This window comes from Neophocaena asiaeorientalis, unplaced genomic scaffold, assembly GCF_003031525.2.
Source record: "Neophocaena asiaeorientalis asiaeorientalis breed wild unplaced genomic scaffold, Neophocaena_asiaeorientalis_V1.1 scaffold78, whole genome shotgun sequence".
In the NCBI taxonomy this organism is placed as follows: domain Eukaryota; kingdom Metazoa; phylum Chordata; class Mammalia; order Artiodactyla; family Phocoenidae; genus Neophocaena; species Neophocaena asiaeorientalis.
The window spans coordinates 13,640,122-13,648,259 of record NW_020175018.1 but is presented as its reverse complement, the minus strand read 5'-3'; positions in this window follow the sequence as shown (position 1 = coordinate 13,648,259).

Sequence of the window (8,138 nt, the reverse complement as noted above, 5' to 3'; positions counted from 1 at the left end):
ATCAGCCTCTCCCTGAAGTCATCAAAGAATCAAAGAACAAATCAGTAATGAATGACACTTGTTGGTAAAAAACTGTGTTCACCACGAAGAAAGGACAAGACTGGTTAAAACTTTTTTTTTTTCTTTTCAAAAGGGACTTCCATTCTAGACTGATGTTAAAAAATATTTTTGTCCATATCCGATACATGGAAAGGTAAAACAGTTGTTCACCAGTATCCTTTCGCACAGATAATGTTTGTTCATTGAACAGAGAGAAGTTGGGCATCTGTTATTGGCTAGGGACTAAATAAGGTATCAAGCACAGAGAGTTGCTTGTGGACTCTGCCCACAGGGAGTTTACAGTCTAGGAGGGAAGACAGACATGCTTAAAAAAATAAACTTTTCTTGGTAGCCATGTGATAAGAAGCCCTCCCCACCCTGTCCCCAGATAAGAGCTTTTCAGTTTATTTTTGTGGTCCACAAATGGGTGAAGCTCTGCTTTCGCTTTCTTCAAGGCCTTCATGTCAGTGACAAAGCTGTGTATTCACTGAACCGGGCCGTCTGCCTCCTGCGTGCAACTGAGGACTACACTTTCCAGCCTCCCTTGCAGGTAGGTGGTGCCATGTGACTCCATTCTGGCCAATGGAGGGGAAGAATGCAAATTTAGACTTCACCATGAGACAAGCTGCAGCATCAAGCACATACTGGCTCCTGCCTCCCCTGTGTGCAAGGCTGAAAGCAACAAAGTATGGTATGGTGGAACTGACAATGGGAGGAGGCTGGAGGAAAGCTGTCTGATCCATTGGACTGAGATAGAAAGAAACTTTTATTGGGTCAAGTCCCTAAGATTTCAGGAATTATTTGTTACTGCAGCAGAGCATAGCCCAACTCACCCAGACCTTTATGAAAATCATTCCCATTTTCGAATGAATGAGAAATGAATGGGACTAAAGATCTCCTCACTGCCAAGGAGGAAAACCAGGCACTGAGGAAAGACCCTGCTACGAAGAGGCAGCACAAAGGGGAGATGAGGCTCTAGGCTGGGGCCATTGCTGTCCCGAGAGGATCAGTGATGGGGCAAACCACCTCCCAACCCTGAGCACCATGAACCAGCAAAATCAGGCTGAAAAGATGAACCAGAACAACATCAAAGGTTCACAAGTTCACACGGATATTCACCAGCCTCAGCTCTCAGAGTCCCGGAGCCACGTTCTTCTTCCTGCCATCTGCTTCCCCAGGTGTCAGGGTTAAAGGAGCCACGTGTGGAGGCAAGCCAGTCTAGATTCCAGTCAGTTCACCTCTCTGAGCCTCAGCACCCTCCTCTGTAAAGTGGGCACGATAATAAAAGTACTTCAGTCATAGATTCTACCATGAGGCTCCAACAAGATGATTCATGTCAAGAACTTGGTGGCTAGTACACAGTAAGTGCTCAATAAATAGGCTAAGGGGAGGGCACTGGGAGCCACCACCAAGGACACGAGGCAGAGACCCACTTTGCTACATCCTAGGGTCAGTTCTGGGGAAAGGTTTTGACCCCCCAGCACAAACCACACGGGTTCACTCTCCAACCTGTAAGTCTCTCTCCCCCTCCTCCCTCTCGGCCAGATTAATCCCAGCCCCTTTGAGGTCACAGGCTGGGCTCCTTCCCTCATTTCCACCCTTCCTGAGGCCAGAGCTGTGACTAGGTAACTCACTTAGCCCTGAGAGTGAGTGTGTGTGTGTGTGTGTGTGTGTGTGCGTGCGTGCGCATGCACATGTGAGTGAGTGTGTGTGAGTGTGTGATGGGGCAGGCAGTGTGGAGCCATGTGACTCCTGCCTCCCTCTCCACCACTCATTAGCGGGAGGACCCACACAGATACTTCTTGTTTCTGCACCTCGGTTTCCTCATCTGTATGACAAACGTAATGATGGGGCCTGGGTCCCCCAGGAACTAGGTGGGTTTGCTTAGGACATGGATGTCGAGGGCCCCCCCAGGTGCCCTTTCACCAGCACAAAGTCCCGAACTGAGATACTACTTAGCCCCACGTTTTAAACAATTTTTAAATAAAAAGGAACTCAGGAGATGAATTGAGGACAGTTGATCAATACTCACTGGGCTGTCTCTTTCTCACTCTACACACACACACACGCACACACGTGCACGCACACATACACACGCGTGCGCGCATAATGCACCCTTGAGAAATGGGGGTTTTTTGAGAAATGCTCTCAAAACAAAAACAAAAACTCTGCTTTGTTCCATGTAAGCAGCATTAAAAATTCACCAGTTGTGGGGAGTAGGAGGGCCGGGAGTGCAGCCCGAGCTCAGGACAGATTGCTGGAGAGTTCGGGCCAGCAAAGCAGGGACTTGGGCCTGGGGAAGGCCGGGGGTGGGGGAGGGGCCAGGGGAGAGTTGGGAGCTTGGGACCCTGTGACCAGTGTGCCTTCGAGGCTGGTCACCCCCCTGCCACAAGTCTCCATCACAAAGCCCTGTTTACTTCTTTATCACCCTCATTGCAATCTTGTTTATTTATCTGCTTACTTATTCCTTGTGTTTCCTGTCTGGTCTGGAATCTAAGTAAGGTGCTTGAGAGAGAGGTTATCCTGGTTCTAGGAGCTGATGCAGAGCCTGGCACACAGTAAGCACTTAATATTTGTGAAGGAACAAAAGGATGAAGTGAACAAATGAGTAAATGGATGAATGGACAAAAGACCAAGGACGAGGTACAGCTGGTCAAGAATGGATGAGACAGTCTTTCTCTAGCTTGGATCAGAGTCTGGTACCCACGGACCAGCAGCAGCCAGGAGATGTGTGGCCCCAGAACTTCAGTTCTCTGGGCCTCAGTTTCCTCAACTGTGAAATGGGGATTATTGTGCTACCCACCTCATTAGATTGTCTTGAGGATTAAGGAAAAAATCCATATTAAACATAGTTCTGTGCCTGGCACAATGGTCTATAGTTTTATTCCCTGAGTAGGGAGGTGGGGGTGGCAGGTGGCACATACACCAGCTCCCACTACTCAAATGAAAAAAAAAAAAAAAAAAAAAATCTCAGATTCAGTTCCTAAGATCCAAGGAGCTTCTCACTCCTTAGCAACTCCCAGCTGAGGCCGGTGAGGGGACAAAGGTCTGTACTAAGTGAGTTATAAAAACAACTCTGAGCAAGAAACCTCTGAGACACACACACACACACACACACACACACACACACACGCACGCACGCACACACACACACACACACACACACACACGGCTGACCCAGGATTAACTCTGGTCTGCTTCTGGCAGGATTTTGAGAAAGGAAAAGAGGGGTGGGGGGGGTGGGAGTGTCCCGTCTCAGAACTAATCCCCTCAACTCTTCAAAGCACTTTCCGGTCATTTGATGCTCACAGTGCCTCCTGGAGGAAGGTGACAAATGAGCAAACTGAGGCCCAAGAGAGGCCATGCGCATTACCTGAGGATAATAGGCCAATCTGGGGCTAGAACCCGTTTCTCCTGACCTCCAGACCCACTCTGTCTGCTGAACCGGCCCAGATGTCCAAAGCGCTGAACAGACACTCCATCCTCATCCCAGGGGCAGCTACCCAGCAGGTTTGCCGTAAAGGCTCCCAGCTGAGCCCTTGGCAGACATCACTAATCAACTGGAGCACGCACCAAATCCCTTTCAACCCAGGGTTCCGGGCAGACACTACCAATCAATCAGGGTTGGCCTAGGAGATTAAAAGGATCCTCAGCCCTGCTCCGGCAGGGAGAGCTGCCTGGTGTTCTTAGCACAGCGCCTGCTCATTGGCCAGTATTTAGTCCATGGTTATTGAGTGAGTGAATGAATACATGAAGGAATGGGTGAGTGCACAAACAAATGGGCACCCAGCTGGTATCAGGTGCTCGGGCAGAGACCCCAGGTGAGAGATCACATCCGCCCTGTATGCACATTCCATCCATAAGTACAGAAATCATTCAAAAGTAGCAGCGGGGGTCTCCAGTCCTCCCCTGCTGCTCCCGGTGCCCCCACTTCCCCAGAGTCCTGGGATTGCAGTCACTTCTCCCTCCTTGCTCTGTGACCCCAGGCAAATCACCCAAGCTCTCTGTGCCTCAGTTGCTTCATCCATAAAATGGAGATGATAACCAAACCTGCCCCAGAGGTTGGTGTGGGGCTTCAAGGAGACCAGCGTGCGACGCGCTTGGCCCGGTGGCTGGCACAGAGCAAGAGCTCCAAAAAGCCAAGCTGCTGTCAACCTTCCACATTACATTTGAGGACCTTGAAGCCAGGAGCCATGATGTCTTCCTGGGCACTAAGCCTGTTGCCCAGGACCATGCTGGGCAAACACAGACCTGTCATTAACCTGGGCCTGGGACAGTGACAGGATGACGGTTCTTCAGGGCAGAAGGAGGGTTTCCCCGGCCCCAGGACCCCAGCCAAGCTTCCCAGTGCCCATCAGCCACAGAACAGCCTTCTTGGGGTACAGCAGGGGGCTCTCTCGTCCAAACACCACTGGCTCCACAGCCTCAGAGAGGACTCAGCAGTGACCCCTGTGGTCAGCTGTGCCCCATGCCTCCTCTGCCACTGTCAACAGTCCCAAATCTCAGTCCCCACGGAGCAACGCCCACTCCAAGCCATGGAGACAGCAAGCTGGGGCAGCCAGAGGCTGGACTGGGAGGTGGGACGTCGGGGTTCCAGTCCCAGCTCGGGGCGACACCTCAGCACATCCTTCCTCCTCTCTGGACCTCAGTTTACCCATCTGAAATTAGGGATGGGGGCAGCCCAATGCCTAGGACCCTTCCAATTCTAAGTGTCTTCTGCATACTTACATTTATTGACTGATTTATTTCACAAATGTTGATTGAGTGCCTACTGCATACCAGGCCCTGGGCCTCAAGCTGTTCTCTCTGGTGAAAGGCTCCTCCCCCTCCTGGGCCTCCCAGTCTCAGCTTCCTGCAGGAAGCCTTTTCCAGGCCAGCTTTGGGGTCTCTCCCCTGCCCTCCTCCAGCCCCGACCTTCCTATCACAGACTTATCGCTCTGTGTCATCTGGTCTGTTTATCTTGTCTGCTTCCCTCTGAATTGTGGCCTCCTGAGGGCAGGATCACGTCTTGCTCCCCCGACCCATTTGCAGGAATTCCAGAGTAGTGTTCTGGAAATACCTCTTGGGCCACTGAACAAAGGAATGAATATGTCAATTCCAAATCTCTCTCCCCCTTCCCCCGCCACCCAATACAAAACCCTCAATTAACCTTTTGTCTCTGCAGCCTCTTCGCCAAACCAATCCCTGGGAACCCACCAGGCAAGTCCCAAAGCTGACCAGGGTCCTTCCTGGCATGTCTCCCACTTCTGAACTGGGCGACCAAAAGGTGCCCACAGGCATATGTGGCATTTCAAAGTGTTCAGGGCTCCACTGTGGGGCTGACACCACCTGGGGTTTGATGGGAGCCCAGGTCCCGATAGGTTCTGTGCCCTGCTCCACACTGTCCCAGCAGACCCTCGGTAAATATTTAGGCATTAATTAACTTCCTCCAGGGAGCGGTGACTCAGGGCCAGATGTAATCTCCCAGCTCCGGGGGGAAAAGGTGAGCGCCCCAACCTTTCTCAGGTGCCCCAGACCAATAAGGCCAGCCCTTCATTCCAAGAAGCCTGGTCTCACTCAAACCCGCCCCCCGGCACACGTGTGGACGCAGATACTCATACACACACGTGTACACCCAGTGCCCTGGACGGTCTGTAGTACCCTGCTCTGAGCCGTTGAACATCCGAACAGAAGCCTTATGTGTGACCCACCCATTCTATAAACGTTTGTGAATTCCTACTGTGTGCCCCCCAATCTTCGCTACTCCCAGGGCACCAAAGAGCTCAGCTGTTCCACTGCCTCCTGCAGCAAGTGTTTTCTTACGACAGCTGCAACTCCCCCGTCCAGGCCACCCCAAAAAAGATCAAGGGTTTTATTAATCTGGACAACTGCTCAGCCCTCCCCACTAGCCACTTCTTGATTCTTGAGAAGGAGGGGAGACCAAGTGAATGCGGGCCCCAGACAGGAGGGCCCAAAGAATGGGGCCACGCAGACGGGGCTGACCACTTCTCAGCTGGCCCCAGGGAGTGGAAGAGCCTTAGCAGAGCTCAAACTCACCTTGGGGCAGAGGCTAAGTGGGGGGGAGGGGGGGCCTGGCTCCCCTGCCCCCAGCCTGTAGCTAGGGAATCCATTTCCATCCCTACCTGGTGTCCCATCTGGACCCCCAGGGTTAGGGGGTGCAGCTGTGAGAATGGCTGTCGATGATGAGCTGAGCTTGGAGAGAGATTTGCTCCTTCACGGATCCTGCAGGCCCTGGTCTCACAGCAGTTGTCAGGATAGTGGTGGGGTGTTGATGAAGTCAAGGTTACGTTCGCCATGAGCTGAGCCCTGAGAACTGGACTCAGATCCACCCAAGGCAGAAGCAAGCAGCTGATTTCAAAGAACCTAAAGCAAGTTCCAATTCTGGAAACAGACCTGGGTTCAAATCCTGCCTCAACCTCTTCTTGGCTGAGTGACCTTGAGCAAGATACATATACTCAAAGTCTTAGTTTCCCCCAGCAAATTCTCAGCAAGCACAGAATGAAGGTCCAAAATCAGCATTAATAACACATTCTTGAGATGTGGCACATATATACAATGGAAAATTACTCAGCCAATAAAAGAAATGAAATTGAGTTATTTGTAGTGAGGTGGATGGACCTAGAGTCTGCCATACAGAGTAAAGTAAGAAGTCAGAAAGAGAAAAACAAATACCGTGTGCTAACACATATATATGGAATCTAAAAAAAAAAAGGTTCTGAAGAACCTAGGGGCAGGACAGGAATAAAGATGCAGACGTACAGAATGGACTTGAGGACATGGGGAGGGGGAAAGGTAAGCTGGGACAAAGTGAGAGAGTGGCATGGACATATATACACTACCAAATGTAAAATAGATAGCTAGTGGGAAGCAGCCGCATAGCACAGGGAGATCAGCTCCGCGCTTTGTGACCACCTAGAGGGGTGGGATTAGGGAGGGTGGGAGGGAGATGCAAGAGGGAGGAGATATGGGGATATATGTATATGTATAGCTGATTCACTTTGTTATAAAGCAGAAACTAACACACCATTGTAAAGCAATTATACTCCAATAAAGACGTTAAAAAATAATTACATTCTTGGAATCATGCAATGTGCCAGACGCCATGGGTCCCAGACGTGACGGTAGAACCAGATAGGACCTCCCGCTTCCCTCCACATGCTAATGATATCTCAGAGGTGAACTTCAAAAATAAATGAATGGGGGCTTCCCTGGTGGCGCAGTGGTTAAGAATCCACCTGCCAATACAGGGGACACAGTTTCAACCCCTGGTCCGGGAAGATCCCACATGCCGCGGAGCAAATAAGCCCGTGCGCCACAACTACTGAACCTGCACTCTAGAGCCCGCGAGCCACAACTACTGAGCCCACGTGCCACAACTACTGAAGCCCACGTGCCTAGAACCCGTGCTCCGCAACAAGAGAAGCCACCGCAATGAGAAGCCCACGCACCGCAACGAAGACCCAACGCGGCCAAAAATAAATACTTTAAGAAAAACAAATAAATAAACGAACGAAGGCTTTGTGTGTCAAGACAGGCCCTGGGGAAGTAAGGAGCAGTATATTTTTATTCTTCCAGGTACTGTCACATAAACAAGTTCCACTCCTGTGTGTTCCTATCACCAGATCACCAATAGTATAGAAGATGCCCTTTCTCACAGTTCCCCTAAAATGTCAATCCTGGCTTCTCTGGGTGGGGGCAGAAGAGGTGCTTCTGATCACAGGGGCTCAGACCAGTTTGAGATTGTTCATAGATGGCATGGAAAGGCCAGAGCACTGGATCTGGAGCTGTGGGACCTCAGGCAAGTCCCTTCCACTGTCAGTGTCCCAAGTTTCATCTGAAAAGTGGGGTACGTGCTCCCTGAATCTGTTTTTACCCTTGATGCCTGGCACTGAGTAGATGCTGAAAAATTGTTTGAGGAAACAAACCTGGAGAATTCTTAAGTCTGAGGGGAGACCCAGAAAGTACAGAATGGGCTGGCTGGGTCTCTTTACTCCTGCCAAGGGATGAAGTAGGTGCTGAGGACAACAGGCCAACGAAAGAGGAAACTCAGAAGAAATCCCAAGGAGAGGGGGAAAGAGCAGGAAGTGGGCTCCTGGGAC